Source organism: Capra hircus, chromosome 2 (genome assembly GCF_001704415.2).
Source record: "Capra hircus breed San Clemente chromosome 2, ASM170441v1, whole genome shotgun sequence".
NCBI lineage: Eukaryota > Metazoa > Chordata > Mammalia > Artiodactyla > Bovidae > Capra > Capra hircus.
The window spans coordinates 39,802,022-39,820,660 of NC_030809.1; the positions used below are offsets into that span (position 1 = coordinate 39,802,022).

The window sequence follows — 18,639 nt, forward strand, 5'->3', positions numbered from 1 at the left end:
TCAGCACAAGAAAAAAAAATAAATTGTGACTAAGTGAGGTGATGGAATTAGCTAAACTTATTGTGGTGATCATTTTGCAACATGTATCTATATCAAATTATCATGTTGTATGCCTGAAATGAATGCAATATTATATGTTAATTATATCTCAATAAACCTGGGAAAAAAATACTTATGAAGCTAGAGGAGCATTGGGCTTCCCTAGTTGCTCAGTCAATAAAGAATCTGCCTGCAATGCAGGAGACCCAGGTTCAACCCCTGGGTTGGGAAGATCCTCTGGAGAAAGGAATGGCTACTCACTCCAGTATTCTTGCCTGGAGAATCCCATGGACAGAGGAGCCTGGCAAGCTACAGTCCATGGGGTTGCAAAGAGTCAGACTTGACTGAATGACTAACACTCAGAGGAGCATAGTTTAAGTCTGAAGTAACACTGCAGCTTTCTACATAAGGTTGAAGCAGCTGATCTATCATTTCAAGTATTTCTCTGGCATGAGTGTTGGCCTAGGGAGAGTGATGACATGCCCTTGTCCTCAAGGCATCCCCACGCATGTGTTCTTCCTGTGTTAGGGCATCTGCAGCTCACTGGTTATTCTTCTAAAAGGGTTACATATTTTGTTAAAGCACTAGGGACTTGGAGAAGCAGACTGAGTGTTATAGTTAGCAACTTCCTACTCTCCTTCAAGAAACCACGATTGCACACAGGACCCTGAACTTACCAACACCAAACTCTTACCGGTTGAGTTGACATACTCTGACACCACATCCAGTCTGCACACATTCACAGAACATTGCCTACATTTGTCTATTGAGAACAAACACTGGCCGAATGGAACAGCCCATAGTGAGTGAGTTTCTAAGAGGTCTTATCCTCTTTTTCACTTTTAAAATCTATTTTGTCAGGTTGTGCTATGTTTAGTTGCTCAGTGGTGTCTCTTTGCAACCCCATGGACTGTAGCCTGCCAGGCTCCTCTCTTCATGGGGATTTTCCAGGCAAAATACTAGAGCGGGCTGCCATGCCCTCCTCCAGGAAATCTTCCCAACCCAGGGATCGAACCCAGGTCTCCCACAATGCAGGCAGATTCTTTGCTGTTTGAGCCACCTGGCAAGCCCTTTGTCAGGTTAGCTTACAGAAGCAAAAAAAAAAAAAGTCTCCTAAAGAATTCAATTCAAGCCCCATCACTTTCATCCATTTTGGCCAAACTCCAGAAATGTCTAGCCTGTACCGAAGAGCACGGGGACTCCTCCCAACACCTTGACCTCTGGAATTGGCCTTTGTCATTTTGCATCTCATTGCAATTCACATCCTCCTGCCCCTGAGGACCTGAACTTGTTGGGGCATGGACTTTGTTCTTTGTCTCGGCACCCTCTGCCCTTCTTTAAGCTTCATAAAGACATGAAGCTTCAGGTAACTAACTGTAGTCCAACCTTTAAAAGGTTTGTTTAAAAACAGAGAAAGAAAACTGCTTTATTATGAAGTATAAAATTACTTCTTCACACAGAAGATGCTGAGATGGGCAATTCTTAGCACAACTTCCACAGTCCATTAAGAGCTGCGTTTCCCACTGCCCTGGTTTCCTTTGATTTGTTCATGGAAGGTAACTGTGGAGATGGCTTTGCCTAAGTTGCCACTTAACGTGCCTAGAAAATTATCAAACTCTGAATCTGTCAGCGACCTTACAAAGGCTGTTCCATTTTTCTGGGCAACCCATTAGAATTTTGTCATTTCATGAAAGAGTCTCACGTTTGGGCAGGAATCTTTTGGTGGGAGTCAGGGGAGTAGGAGAAAACTCCGCAGGAGGAGGCGAGAGAAGCACCACGCAGAAGCTGGTCTTTCCTTGTAGCTTCCTATTTGCTCAGCCTTCAGTTTCTGTGAGTCCCTGCACAAACAGACCAAATACCTGGATTATGCCCTCATCTGGACTCGAATACACATATATTACATACCCTTTTTTCACTAATCAGCCTGACACATTCCTCTGTTGGTAAATGGTTCCAAAACAAACACTGTCGGTGCACCTAATTAGCAGGTTCCTGGGCTGTGCTTGGCAGTCCTGTTACATCCTGTTCAACAATAGGGAACAACAGCCTTGGCTGAGTTGGCTGTTAGGGAGGGAACAGCTTCCCCCCAATGCATATACGCTTTTTTTAATGATATTTCCTTTCTGTGGCTTTTCTTGGGACGCAGCCACTCAGCAAGTATTGTAATGAGGTGTGGGATTCTCCCAGCAGCTCGAGGGAATTTGGACTCCTCCTCGTAGGTGCCTTTGCTGAGGAACCAGTGGTTGGCATCTGCTTGACGCTTCTCTCTCTCTCTCTCTATTCTCTCTCCCTCTCCCTCTCTCTCCCTCTGGTGTTGAAGAAGAGCATATTAAGGAACTTTCTCCATAGTTCTCTAACTCCCCTGCCTGCGTTCTAGAATCAAAACTAACAAAGGTGGAAGGACCCGTAGAGACCATGTCAGCATTTTTAGCGTAGAGACACTGAAGCCCAGAGAGCGTACAGATTCTGTGAGGGGCAGAAGGAGGAGACTGACTTACAAGATGGAATTCTGCCCCACTTAGGCTACATGACTGCCTGCTCTTCGGTGTATTTATTGAGTGGGTAAAGGTTCTCCTTGATAAAAACTGGAGCACAATGCTCGTTTTTCTGCTTTTAAACTTTGGTCAAAGAGTAACTTGGTAAATAACATTTCACCTTGGCCTCGTGGCTCCTATATTCACACATTGAAATGTTTCGGAACGTCTGCTGATACAGGCAAGACTTTTGTGTAATCCTCAGGGCTGACCTCACCCTTTATGCCATTAAGCCACTTGATAAATACCATGCATTTGTAAATACAATCCTAGCTGGTGAGGCCGCTATTGTTTTTTGAAGCCGTTTGGTCACTTGAATAGATTGGCTGTTGTCTCCCCCAGACACATTTCTTACCAAGTTTCTAGTTACGTGTCTGGTTAATATTGTGTTAATCATCTTCTCTCTAAGCATTTCAGTTAACCTAATTTTTTGTGGTTTGGAGTGGGGGTAAGTTATTAAACTCCTGTTTTACCTTTTCAACTGTAAAATTGATTGATGTTCATTATAGAAAATGCTTAAAGTACATAAAAATATAATGAAGAGAATTCTCCATACCCATGTATGCATATGTATTTTTTAGTAAAACTGAGATTGCATCCAGTCTTTTTATCACATCATAGTAGAACCAGGAAAATAGTCGTGTTTAACCTATATATTTTCACTAATGGGTAATTTTACAGGAAAAAAAATGTAACTGGCTCTAAAATTGTGAAGATCCATTTAATAAATAGAGGCAGGCTAGTGCCTGGAAAATCCCATGGACGGAGGAGCCTGGAAGGCTGCAGTCCATGGGGTCGCTGAGAGTTGGACACGACTCAGTGACTTCACTTTCACTTTTCACTTTCATGCATTGGAGAAGGAAATGGCAACCCACTCCAGTGTTCTTGCCTGGAGAATCCCAGGGATGGCGGAGCCTGGTGGGCTGCCGTCTATGGGGTCGCACAGAGTCGGACACAAGTGAAGCGACTTAGCAGCAGCAGTCCTCAGAAAAATCACTGGACTGATGACTTGAAAGTCTAGATGTCATTCCTAACTCTGCCACTCAGTTGCTTTGTGACCTTCAACCAGCCATCCCCTACCCCTCTACATAGCAGGCATATGACACTGTTTTAAGCTCTTATTGACCAGAGAAGTAAGAGCTCGTGAGAGCTTTACTTCAGGTCCCTTTTGTACTAGACTCTTGATAGTTTGTCATGACGTTTTCAGGGAAGTTGATGCTTTTTTTTAATACAATCCACCCAAAGGGATTAAGATATAAATTCAAATGTTGACTCAGTCCACCATTTAGAAATAATGTAGGATTCTTAAGGGACTCTTGTTTTTCTCACTGCTCCATCCTCTACATCTAGAACAGCACATAGTAAATGCTCAATAAATAATTTATGAATGGAAAGTTTATTTTACTTTGGTTTTTCAAACCCTTACTTACCTATTTTATTTTAAACAGCCTTTAAGCTCATTTCAGGGAATTTGCCTACTTAAGTGTAGACATTGCCAAGATATCTGACTTTTATCGAGTGATCGCTAACATTCAACTATATATTAGGGGCAGATGTGTTTTATTGGCCCAGTGGAGCCTTCACTGTCACAGACTTGAGCTTTGCTAAGCTACCCAGGTAACTTAATTTTCAAAGCATCTTTTAGGTCACTTCTTAGTGTGTGCTTTTTTCTTCTCTGTGGGACTGTAAATAAGTAACCTGAATACACAATGGAGAAGAGAAAGAGTATTTACCTTTCCATATAAAAAATGTTGACTTTTCAGACTGAGCAATATGTTTTGAAATGAACTGTTTTTATACTTTAGAATTACAAGAGGTACAATAGTATCTTGGTTTTGTCAGTATATGTTTATGATGGTTTGAGACTTTTTTCATCCAACTGTAGGAGTACAAATAGTATCCTGTTAAAGTTGTTTTCTTGTTCTTATCTCAGCATCTAACATGCATCATTATATCTTTATTGAATCCTTTCAGTATTTTGAATATTAACCCACTCAATGCTGCAGCAGGAAGCATCTGCCTCTGCCACCTACAGCTACCATTAGTAATCGTCTGCTTGGTTCCTGATTCTCTCATAGTACATAAAACAGAGTTAAAGGTGCAGTTCATGGACGATTGCACTCTGTACAAAAGTTGCTCTTTAGACTGAATTGTATCAGAGCATAGAACCTGGTGAGCTTAGCAATCATTTACACATTGCCCCCACACCCTGCAACACACTCCCCTTCCCCATTCCACTCCACCATCCATGGATGCCAGCATCCCCTGCAATACTATTCCCATAGGTAGTTGGAGATTCAGGCTGTCAAACAGTATGGTATCCTTTCTGCCTCACTGTGTTATCAGCAGTTGCCTGAAGTTTGAAGGAGACACAAAGCCTCCTAGGAGGGTGAGGGTAAAAGACTACTCTGTATCCTTAGCTAGCTAGTCTCACTTACTTCTGTTGACAGATGGGGGTGGGAGTGGATGCTCTCACCAAAATTAATGGGAAGAACTTTTTTGATGAGAGAACAGGGAAAAAGAGTATTAAAAGAAGTGATTCATAAGACTTCCCTGGTGGTCCAGCGGTTAAGAATCCAGCTTGCAGTGCAGGGGATGCCCGTTCGATCTGTGGCCAGGGAACTAAGCCTGTGCACCGCAACTAGAGTCCACGTGCAAGAGATCCCACGTGACACAACATACGAAGATCCCATGAGCCCAGACAGCAAATAAGTATTTTTTTTTAAATAATTCATGTGAAAAACAGAAATGCCTTTTATAAAACCAGTAACATAACAGACTGACTTGCAAATAATGAATCAGTGACTGGTTTAAAGACTGCACTGGAAACATTCAGTTCAGTTCAGTCGCTCAGTCGTGTCTGACTCTTTGCAACCCCATGAATTGCACCACGCCAGGCCTCGCTGTCCATCACCAACTCCTGGAGTTCACTCAGACTCACATCCATCGAGTCAGTGATGCCATCCAGCCATCTCATCTGTCACCCCCTTCTCCTGCATCCCTTCAGTTCAGTAGCTCAGTTGAGTCCGACTCTTTGCGACCCCATGAATCGCAGCATGCCATGAATCGGTGATGCCATCCAGCCATCTCATCCTCTGTCGTCCCCTTCTCCTCCTGCCCCCAATCCCTCCTAGCATCAGAATCTTTTCCAATGAGTCAACTCTTCGCATGAGGTGGCCAAAGTACTGGAGTTTCAGCTTCAGCATCATTCCTTCCAAAGAAATCCCAGGGCTGATCTCCTTCAGAATGGACTGGTTGGATCTCCTTGCAGTCCAAGGGACACTCAGGAGTCTTCTCCAACACCACAGTTCAAAAGCATCAATTCTTCGGCATCCGGCTTTCTTCACAGTCCAATTCTCACATCCATACATGACCACTGGAAACATTGGAAGCCACTAATTTGAAGTAAGGTAACTTAGGCTAAAAGATCTAGTTAGGCTTGAACATGGGGAAGCAGAAGTATCTTGAAGCTCTTCTTTAAGAGAGGAGTTGACACATTCTTCTTTTAGAAAGAGGTGGTGGAGAGAAAGGAAATTTAAAAGACTTAGGTAGAAAAGCAGCTTATATCAGTGATTGGGAAGAAAAACTTCAGAATTGAGAATGAAGAAACAAGCAGAATTTCCCTGGGAAGACAAGGGGTGGAGTTGGGTAGGATGACATTAGGGTGGAAGAGTGAAGCCTGAGTTAGCCTGAGGGATGGCATGATTTTCATGCAGTCAGAAAGAGGCACCAGCCCAGGGGCTAAGGGACACTACTGATGTGAATGTCAAAGCAGCAAGCATGAAAGGTGACTTTTCCCTTCCTCCTCTTTCCTGAGAGTTATGTAAGGTCCACTGTTTAGAAGAGAGAGACCTGGGACTTCCCTGCTGGTCCAGTGGTTAAAACTCTTTGCTTCCAGTGTTGGGGCTCAGGCTCAATCCCTGGTCAGGGAAGTAAGATCTCACATGCTGCACAGCACAGCCAAAAAATAAGTAAATTTTAAAAAATGAAAAAGAGAGACCTAATTGGGCGAACCCTAATGCTTAGAAGTACCTAAGAGCAGTTCTTAACCCTTTTCCCCACCTAACCCCACAAAAGTTTCCTAGCTGTTTTTTTCACTGAGGGGTCTAGAGGGCCTGCCCAAGTCACCTCCCAGAGACACTGAAAGGCTTAGTTATTAGTTAGCAAGCACATTGTTAACCAGACCTAAGCGAAAGGCACCCACTGGCTTCTCCCAGTGAATGACCACATTGCTTCCCTTGAGAGTTTCCTTTGCTGATATACAACCCTCTAGCCTTCTCCACCCTAGTCCTGTCTTATGAGTGAATATACACAGCGTTGAAAGAAATGCAACTTGCAGTGACTTCCTGGTGTCTAATGTGTCTGTTTATTACTTGTGTACATAGTATAACTATTCATAACATTTTTTTATTACTGTGTTATCAGTTTCAGGGGCTCCCCTGGTAGCTCAGCTGGTAAAGTATCTGCCTGCAATGTAGGAGACCCCAGTTTGATTCCTGGGTTCGGAAGCTCCCCTGGAGAAGGGAATGGCAACCCACTCCAGTGTTCTTGAGCTTCCCTCGTGGCTCAGATGGTAAAGAATCTGCTTGCAATGTGGGAGACTGGGTTCCATCCCCATCTAGCTTTTACTAATATGCAGAGTGGAAGTGAAAGTTTCAAATAATGTTCTCACTGAATCAGAGGAGCTGCTAAAAAAAAAAGGCATGTTGTTCATGCATTTTTCTCTCATTCAGTGTTTTAAGCATTATTACATTATTTTTTTCAACATGTTTGGTTCAAGCACACTAGGCTAAAAGCTTATACATTATTGAACAGTTAAACCATGTTTTCTAATCTAATAAACATGTACGCAGTCTATTAGTTTAACCCACCAAAAGTTAATACTTTTGTCACTGTATAGAGATAAAAATAAATAACTGAGATGTTATTTATTATCAAAATGTCAAATATCTAAAGTAAAGACTGAAAAAAAAGTCAGAATTGGTCCTTGATTACCTCATATGTTTATACTGTGGCATCTCTTTTTAAATTAAATAAAACTAAGAAATAAAATTATAAATTTAATTGGTTGATGATATACATTTCAACTTTTTTCATTTAAAAAAACATAAAGATGGGCAGCATTGAACTTAATAGAGTCAAGATAGAATCTTATAACTCTTTGGGGTATGGTGGTGGTTTAGTTGCTAAGTCGTGTCCGACTCTTGCGACCCCATGGATTGTAGCCTGCCAGGCTCTCTGTCCATGGGATTCTCCAGGCAAGAATACTGGAGTGGGCTGCTGTATCCTTCTCCAGGGAATCATCCCATCCCAGGGATTGAACCCAGGTCTCCTGAATTGCAGGCAGATTCTTCACCAACTGAGCTACGAGGGAAGCCCTCTTTAGATTAATTAACTCTTTCAGTTCAGTTCAGTCGCTCATCATGTCCGACTCTTTGCGACCCCATGAATCGCAGGACACTAGGCCTCCCTGTCTGTCATCAACTCCCGGAGTTCACTCAGACTCACATGCATCAAGTCGGTGATGCCATCCAGCCATCTGATCTTCTGTTGTCCCCTTCTCCTGCCCCCAATCCCTCCCACCATTAGAGTCTTTTCCAATGAGTCAACTCTTCACATGAGGTGGCCAAAGTACTGGAGTTTCAGCTTTAGCCTCATTCCTTCCAAAGAAATCCCAGGGCTGATCTCCTTTAGAATGGACTGGTTGGATCTCCTTGCAGTCCAAGGGACTCTCAAGAGTCTTCTCCAACACCACAGTTCAAAAGCATCAATTCTTTGGCGCTCAGCCTTCTTCACAGTCCAACTCTCACATCCATACATGACCACAGGAAAAACCATAGCCTTGACTAGATGGACCTTAGTCGGCAAAGTAATGTCTCTGCTTTTGAATATACTATCTGGGTTGATCATAACTTTTCTTCCAAGGAGTAAGCGTCTTTTAATTTCATGGCTGCAGTCATCATCTGCAGTGATTCTGGAGCCCCCCAAAATAAAGTCTGACACTGTTTCCACTGTTTGCCCATCTATTTCCCATGAAGTGATGGGACCAGGTGCCATGATCTTTGTTTTCTGAATGTTGAACTTTAAGCCAACTTTTTCACTCTCCTCTTTTACTTTCATCAAGAGGCTCTTTAGTTCCTCTTCACTTTCTGCCATAAGGGTGGTGTCATCTGCCTATCTGAGATAATTGATATTTCTCCCAGCAGTCTTGATTCCAGCTTGTGCTTCATCCAGCCCAGCGTTTCTCATGATGTACTCTGCATAGAAGTTAAATAAGCAGGGTGACAATATACAACCTTGACATTCTCCTTTTCCTATTTGGAACCAATCTGTTGTTCCATGTCCAGTTCTAACTGCTGCTTCCTGACCTGCATACAGATTTCTCAAGAGGCAGGTCAGGTGGTCTGGTATTCCCATCTCCTTCAGAATTTTCCACAGTTTATTGTGATCCACACAGTCAAAGGCTTTGGCCTAGTCAGTAAAGCAGAAGTTGATGTTTTTCTGGAACTCTCTTGCTTTTTTGATGATCCAGTGGATGTTGGCAATTTGATCTCTGGTTCCTCTGCCTTTTCTAAAACCAGCTTGAACATCTGGAAGTTCACGGTTCACATATTGCTGAAGCCTGGCTTGGAGAATTTTGAGCATTACTTTACTAGCGTGTGAGATGAGTGCAATTGTGCAGTAGTTTGAGCGTTCTTTGGCATTGCCTTTCTTTGGGATTGGAATGAAAACTGACCTTTTCCAGTCCTGTGGCCACTGCTGAGTTTTCCAAATTTGCTGGCATATTGAGTGCAGCACTTTCACAGCATCATCTTTCAGGATTTGAAATAGCTCAACTGGAATTCCATCACCTCCACTAGCTTTGTTCATAGCGATGCTTTCCAATGCCCACTTTACTTCACATTCCAGGATGTCTGGCTCTAGATTAGTGATCACACCATCATGATTATCTAGGTCATGAAGATCTTTTTTGTACAGTTCTTCTGTGTATTCTTGTCACCTCTTCTTAATATCTTCTGCTTCTGTTAGGTCCATACCATTTCTGTCCTTTATCGAGCCCATCTTTGCATGAAATGTTCCCTTGGTATCCCTAATTTTCTTAAAGAGATCTCTAGTCTTTCCCATTCTGTTCTTTTCCTCTATTTCTTTGCATTGATCGCTGAAGAACGCTTTCTTATCTCTTCTTGCTATTCTCTGGAACTCTGCATTCAGATGCTTATATCTTTCCTTTTCTGCTTTGCTTTTCCCTTCTCTTCTCTTCACAGCTATTTGTAAGGCCTCCCCAGACAGCCATTTTGCTTTTTTGCATTTCTTTTCCATGGGGATAGTCTTGAATCCTGTCTCCTGTACAATGTCACGAACCTCATTCCATAATTCATCAGGCACTCTATCTATCAGATCTAGGCCCTTAAATCTATTTCTCACTTCCACTGTATAATCATAAGGGATTTGATTTAGGTCATACCTGAATGGTCTAGCGGTTTTCCCTACTTCAATTTGAGTCTGAATTTGGCAATAAGGAGTTCATGATCTGAGCCACAGTCAGCTCCTGGTCTTGTTTTTGTTGACTGTATAGAGCTTCTCCATCTTTGGCTGCAAAGAATATAATCAATCTGATTTTGATGTTGACCATCTGGTGATGTCCATGTGTAGAGTCTTCTCTTGTGTTAATTATAACTAACTGTTTAGATTAATTCTAAAGTTGTTTACTTGAAGGGAGACTGTTTTTTACCAGATATCCGAATGTATTATAAGACAGTATACTGTTTGGACTTCTCTGGTGGTCCAGTGGCTAAAATTCTTCGCTCCCAATGCAGGGGTCCCTGGTTTGATCCCTGGTCAGGGAACTAGATCCCAAGATGCTGCAACTAAGAGTTTGCATACTGTAACTAAAGATCTCACATGCTGTGACAAAGACTGAAAATCTCAAGTGCCACAGCTAAGACCAAGCACAACCGAATAAATAAATTAAAATATTTTAAAAAATAAAACAGTACAGTGTTGGCATAGGAAAATAAATCAGTGGAATAGGATTTCAGAAAGCATGGAGATAAATCCAAGTTATAGGGAAATTTAATGCACAATAAAGGTAGCACAGCAAATTAGTAACACAAAAATGGATCATTCCATAACAGGAACTGGGAACCAGATAACCATTGGAGAAAGAAAACTAATGCTGGATTTTACCATACCCCTTACGTCAAGATAAATTCCAAATGGATCAAATATGTTACTGTATAAAACAAACAAAACAAAAACCCGTAAAGTACTAGAAGAAAAGAAGGGTGAATATTTTTATCATCTTAAAATGTGGAAGGTCTCTTTAAACTTGACACAAACCCAGAAGCCATGAAAGCAAAATGCTTTTAAATACATTTTTTAAAAGCTAAATGCCTAAAATTTTATAGATAAAGGCAAATGTAAACAGGAAACTTGGAGATATATTACCACACATGTGACAAAGCATTAATTTCCTGAATATAAAAAAAAGAAATCTATAAAAGTCATCAGAAAATGCAAAGGACACAGACCAATATACAGAAACAATATGCAAATGGCCAATAAATATAAGAAAAACTCCATTTTGTGATAAAGAAAAGCAAAATAAAATGAGATGCTTATTTATCAGCTGTAGGAACATATTAATAGACATGAAATGTAAAGTCCTATGAAAAAACAGTAATTAACATCACTTCCTATTTCATTTTGCTAAGTCCATGTTTTTGTTCTAAGTATTTAGAATGAAAAGCGAAAGTCACTCAGTCATGTCCAACTCTTTGTGACCCCATGGACTGTAGCCTGCTAGGCTTCTTGTCCATGGAATTCTTCAGGCCAGAATACTGGAGTGGGTATCCGTTCCCTTCTCCAGGGTATCTTCCTGACCTGGGGTTCAAACCCCAGGTCTCCCAAACTGCAGGCAGATTCTTTACCGTCTGAGCCACCAGGGAACCCCAAGAATACATAGACTAGCTTTGTCTAATATATTAAATAGAACAACTGCCTTTGGAAATGATTGGCCTAGAGCAGTTGTTTTTGAACTTTCTTATTCATCAGAATTCTCTGGAGGGCTGGTTAAAATAGTGACAAGCCCCACCCTGTAGTTTATAATTCAGTAAGTCTGGCGTGGAACCCAGTAATTTGCATATCTAACAAATTCTCTGGTGATGCTGGTTTGACTAGTCCAGGGACCACACTTTGAGAACCACTGGCCTAGAACACATTGAGTATTAGAAAATAAAGTAATACTGTATTGTAGAAAATTGTATTGATGAGAAGAGACAAATAGGGAAGTAAGTAATCACAAAACACTTTGGGTCTTTTATCTGAATGCCTTTCTCCTTTTAAATTTACATCATTTAACTTATTCCTGCGTAACTAATCGTGCTGTTTAAACTAGATCTACCTTCTGAACTTTTCTGCATTTTTCTAATGTACCCATGCTTGACAGTTTCCTTTATTTGTGTTCCATTAAGTGTCTTGAGGAACTGAAATGTAGTATGTTAAATACTAGTAAATCCCATCAGAATCTTGGTATCTATTTTTATAAATTATTGTTTGTTTTAAAGAGGTTTTACTTCAAACCTTGACAGTTAAATTTTTCAGTTTTACATTTTAAAGGTAGGCTGGTAAGTTAAACAGCAGTCTATATACATAAGCCAAGATAATTTTTTTTAATCTGCATTAACCTAATAATATTCTTATATTTACTGTCTTTATCTTAGATGTAGCAAGATATTTCTAAACATCTCTTGGACTCTTAGATATTTTGAACTACTTTAGAGGTTTTCACAGAAAGCCATTGCTCTTATTTATGGTTTTTTTAATGGCTACAATCATGATATATCCTAGCTGTTTACAAAAATTGTAGAAAATTTTAAAATCCTCCTTCGGTTTACTTTTTCTAATATTAAAACAAGATTTTCCTGAAGTAATCCCAAGAAGTAATGGAGATTTGTCTGTTGAGAATGATATTAACTGCCAGGTGAACCATTAAAAAAAAAACAAAACACTTAGAAGTGTCAGAAATTCCTTTTTTTCATTCAGGTCAAATCTATTATGATTTTACATACATAGAGTATTACTGAGAAGTCCTGTCACCACCTGCAAATTAGCAAGAAGCATTTATTAAGCATTAGCACTGAAGATAATGGTGAGTTACTGTCCCCAGTAGGGTAGCAAAATTAGCAAATGAATTAATTAACCCTTGTTTACATTCTATTTTCAAAGCCAAGATTTTAAGTAAAGCTCTTGTCAAAGGTATTAGCTGAGCTTGGGTTTACAAACTAAAAGTGCAAGACCTGTGAAAGCCAAATGCTTTGTGGGCTGTAATCAGGGAAAAAACCTTCCTTAATTAACTTCAGGGATTAAAAGGTAAATAAAAAGATCATTTCAGGGCATACCAATTGTTCTTCCCAGATTTGAGCCTTAGCAGGTATTTGGGGATATACTAAGTAACTTAAAGGGCCATGTGGCTAGTAACTGTGGAAAGAGGGCCAGATTTAAGTCAGAAGACAGAAATCACAGCCAAAGTTGACCCACCATTTACTAGTTCTGGGACCAGAGAAGCCACCAGCTATTTTATTATTTCATTTCATGTTTATCTATTTACTGACTGACTTATTTAAAAAGGGAATACAACTAGGAGAGCTATTTTAAGGATAATTTATGTAAAAATAGGGGCAAAGGGCCTTATAGATGTTGTCTGATTTAAATATCTAATTTGTGCATTTTATAATTCAGAACTACCGGGATAGCTTTACAAATTAGCACATAACGTGCCTAAATCTGCCTGACATTTAGTCAAAGGCACTGGATCTTTGATCTTTTCTAATCTCATAGAACTCCAATCAAACTATAGGGGATACCTTTTCACTACCCACCTCCCTACCCACCCCAAGCCAAAAAAAAAAATAACAACACAGTTAACAACCCTAATGTGATGGACCCAGATGCAGTTCATCCCTGCCCTCATTGTCCAAGGAGCCAGACCCTTTGTTGTCTCCCTCCCCCCTCCCACCTGCTTCTCCTGGGGCAAAACCAAGGGGTACCTGGGGAATGGATTTCTGGTTATCCCAGCACAAGGCTTGCTCATTCATTCATTCAAAAGAATGAACCTGTTAGATTGTATCATCTAGTTAAATCATATTTAATTCATTTTACCTTTGAATGCTTAGTAACATATTCTGTGTACTCTTCTAAACAGCGTACATATAGCTATATAAGTACATGCATAGCACACATACACAGAGAGAGACAGACATGCTATATATGATATTGGCTCGTTTCCTATTTAAGCAAATTATAAATTGTTTGCTGACATCCATTTACTGACTGAAGAACAGAAGGAAACACCAACCCCAAACATGAAAATAACCAGGCCCCAGTAACTACCTCCCTTAGCTAAGAGATTTGAATAATCATCTTGGTTTCTGAGAAAAACCAATAATAACTAGTGACCCTGTGAGGCATCTTACATAGCAGCCATACCCCAAACCGCACACACATGCCTGATAATGTGCACTTACTCTGCGCCCCACCCTTTTTGTCGTGGGCTCCACTGAGTGGAAATCAGCCAGAGCTCACCCTGCTCTGTGGGCCTGTCTTTCCCTTGTCAGAGATCCAACCAAGCTAAGCCTGAATTTCAATCCTAGTGAAATATCTGAGGTCATTGCCTGAGCCAAAAATAAAAATGCAGCCAGGGAGGAACCCAACATGAACAGAGTAGAAGCATCTCAGTGACCTCAACCTGGGGCAGAGGCCTCTCGCGGCTTCCTGTGACCTCCCTGTGTGCGGCTAGAAGCTGGAAGGGTACAGACAAAGCCATCCTCAGCCTGTCTCTAATTGGTTTCACATCATCAGCATTCCAGAACAGGAAACTCTCAGCAGCCAGAAATTCTTGCTTCTTTGCCACAGTATTTGAGAAGCAAGCCTTTCCCTTGCACATATTTAGTTCTGTTAGTTTTGTCACAGGTGAGTTTTCTTGAATTTGATAGCTTGTAATAAGAACATCCTGTCTGTCCAATCTCTTGGCAATTGACTATTTGATTTCTGGGTTCTGGACCTCTCTTTCATTTGCTGTAGGTCAGTAAGCCAAGTTTTAGGGTTGTGTATAAGAAATCAACCCTGAATATTCATCAGGACTGATGCTGAAGCTGAAGCTCCAAACTTTAGCCACTTGATGTGGAGAGCTGACTCATTGGAAAAGACCCTGATTCTGGGAAAGATTGAAGGCAAAAGGAGAAGGGGGCGGCTAAAGATGAGATGGTTAGATAGGATCACCGACTCAATGGACATGACTTTGAGCGACCAGGAGATAGTGGAGGACAGAGGAGCCTCTGCAGTCCATGGGCTTGCAAAGAGTCAGACACGACTTAGCGACTGAACAATAGAGTCTCGTCTGATGATGCCTTTATTAAGACACAGAATGAGATTTCTGTTTCCCCCAGCTGGTGGAGATATTCCTCTGCCCCGTTCCAAGGAAGGGGACCAGTTTGCCAGGCATGCACCAATCATTAATGGTATTGACCCCTAGGGCTTCCGCAGACTCAAACCTTGAGTTACTCCTTTCTCCTCACACATCCTCTGGAGTACACTGTACTGATCGGCACCTGGTCCTCTCCAATGTGGCTGTCCCAATGTTTAAAACACAAAAGTAAGTACTTCCGTGTAGGCTGATGAATGCCTACTGCCTCTAGCCAGTCCTCACCCCCACAAAATAACCCCACAACATTTAACAATTCTGGGGATTTTTCTTGGGGAAAAGGGATGCTGATGAAGATTGGGAGAAAACTTAGAGAGAAGTCCTTAATGTTTGGTTGAAATTTTATTTGAAGGGGCAGAGTCAACTCCTTTTGGCCCAATTCCTGATGATCAGAGCTATATATAAGCTATTTCATCACTTGACTAATGAATGCAAATAACATTTCAAATCTCACTCTTCACTTTAAGGCTCATCTCATGTTAAGGCTTATTCATTCCCAGCTTGTCAGTCTGAGATTTTTCTGAGCAGGGACCAGCAGGGCTACATTCCCACTCATTCATTCACAGACCTGGGGCCAAGGAAGTTTGGAAAGAAGATAAAACCCAGAGTAGCTCTTTTTCCTCTGCGCAAAATCTGCAGGTTGGAAGGAACCTTAAATACCATCTAATCCAGCTTTCTCTTAGCCTTTTCGGGAAAGTGAGGTTCCGAGATGAAGTAAGTTCTCCAAGATCCCAGTAATGCTAGGGCCAAGATTTCAGGATTACTGTCTCTCATTGTGCTCTCCTTCTGCAGTAAGTGGCCTCACTGCTATTTTACTGGTCTTCTTTCCATTGCAGAAGTCACTGAAACTGAACTACTTCACAATTAGGTAAAAGAGATTTATTTTATGGGGCAAATAGAAAAGTATTTGGTTTTGGTTCTCTAGATGGCTTAGATAGGGCTCGAAGAAGGAAGGAACGCCACAGAGAAATACCTTGGAAGTTCTTGGCCAAAGAGGGGATAAATGTGGTGCAGGGTCAGTCACCAAGATGGCCTTTGGGGAGAATGGAAAAATCAAAGTGAGCTGATAGAAAGTTGAGGGTTACTAGTCAATGCATGGACTTCCCTGATAGCTCAGCTGGTAAAGAATCTGCCTGCAACACAGGAGACCCCAGTTTGATTACTGGTTTGGGAAGTTCCCCTGGCAAAGGGATAGGCTGCTCACTCCAGTATTCTTGCCTAGAGAATCGCCATGGACAGAGGAGCCTGGAGGAGCACAGTGCATGGGGTTGCAGAGAGTTGGACACGACTGTGACACACAGCACAGCGCAGTCAATACACAGAACTGTGCCGTGGGTATAGGCTTCTTAAATGATGGCCTAAACGAATTTTAGAAACCACAGGATGGTTAATGCTAAGTGAGTTTCAGCCATTTTAATCAAGTGATATATTAAAATATGTATTTGTGAAAATGACGTGAATAAACACACTACACTGGACCTTATTGGTTAATTTGACTGTAAGCCCACAGGGAATACTTGCAGGTTCTACCTGGAGAGGGTGCTGTTTATGTACTCCCTGGGTACCCTCTCTGTGATACCTTGTCCAGATAGGTTGAGTCAACAGTTCTCAACCCAGAAAGTTTCCTACCCCTGCCTGCCCTCCACCCCACCCCAGGGACATTTGGCAGTGTCTGGAGGCATTGACGGGAGGAGCAGGGTTTGCCACTAGCATCAGGTGGGCAGAGGCCAGGGATACCACTAAACATACTATAGTGCTCAGAAGGTGGTGGTGGTGTTTCTGCTCAGTCGTGTCGACTCTTTGCGACCCTGTGGACTGTAGCCCACCAAGCTCCTCTGTCCCTGGGATTTCCCAGGCAAAAAATACTGGAGTGGATTGCCATTTGCTTCTCCAGGGGATCTTTCAACCCAGGGTTCGAATCCATGTCTCTTGCATCTCCTAAATGGGCGGACAGATTCTTTACCACTAGCGCCACCTGGGAAGCCCACAGTGCTCAGAATAGCACCACACAACAAAGGACTCTAAGCCCCAAACATCACTAGTGCCAAGGCTGAGATCCCTGGATTAAGTGAAGCAGTGAATGCTTTCAAGAAAAAAACAGGAAAATCTATTGCATGGCCCTGGTTATAGCAAGTATATGTCTATGCAGTCACATCCTCCATGACACGACCCTGGAAAGGGAGGCCACACGGTCTTTGTTCTCCAGGGGCCACAGCAGAATCCAAAGACTGCTGACTGCTGGACTGGATGACTCAGAAATGAAGGAGCTGGCTTTCATTGGATGTATCACTGAGGAATGCCAAAGGGACGCTGCTCTTTCATTATCTGTAGCAATTATCTGCCCAGACAAATACGTCGGTAGCTTTGCCTTATATAAAAGATGTGTTCCTTAAAAGTTATGTTTAATTGTATTTTGTATTTTTAATACAGTTAGGAAATTCAGTAAAAACTAAGGGGTCAGTGAATCTTTTTAGTGTGAAAGGTTCTTTTTAGTAAAGTCCTATTCTCAAAGAAAAGAATACTGCATTTTTTATGTAAATATTTTTTCCTGCACACTACATTTTTACTACAGAGCTCATACCTCTTATGTGAGAGTCTCTCTTCCTCCTTCCTTCTCCTGCCCTTGTTCCTTTTCTGTAAAGGGAGGATCAGGGGGAAATTTTAACAGTACAGGCTCTGAATTTGGGAAAGTCATTGATAAGTCTATCCACTTACACAGGTCAAAAGATGCCTGCTGGGTTACAGATTGTTAGAAAAAATAGGACTTGGTTCTATTTTGAAATCATTCATTTTTTATCTTACACTTTTTTTTATTTTCCAGTTAGTGACCTTTGGCTAGAAAGAGCAGGTGTACTTAGTCCCTCCATCCACCCCTTGGGTGTTTGTTGCACCAGAAATATCTGATAAGACTCAACCTCTCCACTCACACTGGGGTGGGAGGGGGGTATCAGCAGAGACAGGGAGTGGTACTGAAAGAACCCAGCGGTTGTCTCCTTATCAGTCATTCCCTAGTGTAACATCCCTAGGTGTGTAAGTCACTGACTAACTCAGCAGGATAGAGGAGGCAGGAAGGAGGAAATTTATTAAAGTTATCATTCACCTCCCTTCAGTAGTAGGAGGTTACAGAGGTGTGACCCACTGAGGACAAGGCCACCGAGGAGGAGCCAGCCAGACAAGAGAGGCACAAGGACACCTGTATTTGCCCTTCATTCCCTGCCTGCACTCTCCCTGGGAAGGAGGGAGGGGTTGAGGCCAGAGAGATGATAAGGATGACCCCACCATGTCGACAGCCCGGCAGCTCCAGGCAAGAAGGCAGGTGCCAGCGTCACCATGGGAGCTGGTGTACCCTTTCGCTTGCTCCTCGAACCACTTGCTATTTGACGGGTCCTTCCATGTACATCCACCCGTTTTCCTCTGAGACCCCACTGACTAGGACGGAAGTCATTGTGAGTACCAAGGATATAAATTCCATGCCCAAGGTCACTCAAAGAAAGATTTGAGATTTGGACACAAGGATTCTAACTTGAAGCCCCACATGTCCTTCCGTGATCACGCGCTACTCTCACTTAGATAAGCAGGCCTCAG

General features: G+C 41.9%; 1 protein-coding gene across 1 annotated transcript in view; it reads left to right on the forward strand.

The window, feature by feature from the left end:
* Positions 1–18,639, forward strand: part of PLEKHM3 (pleckstrin homology domain containing M3) — a 213,784-nt gene that overhangs the window by 185,712 nt on the left and 9,433 nt on the right.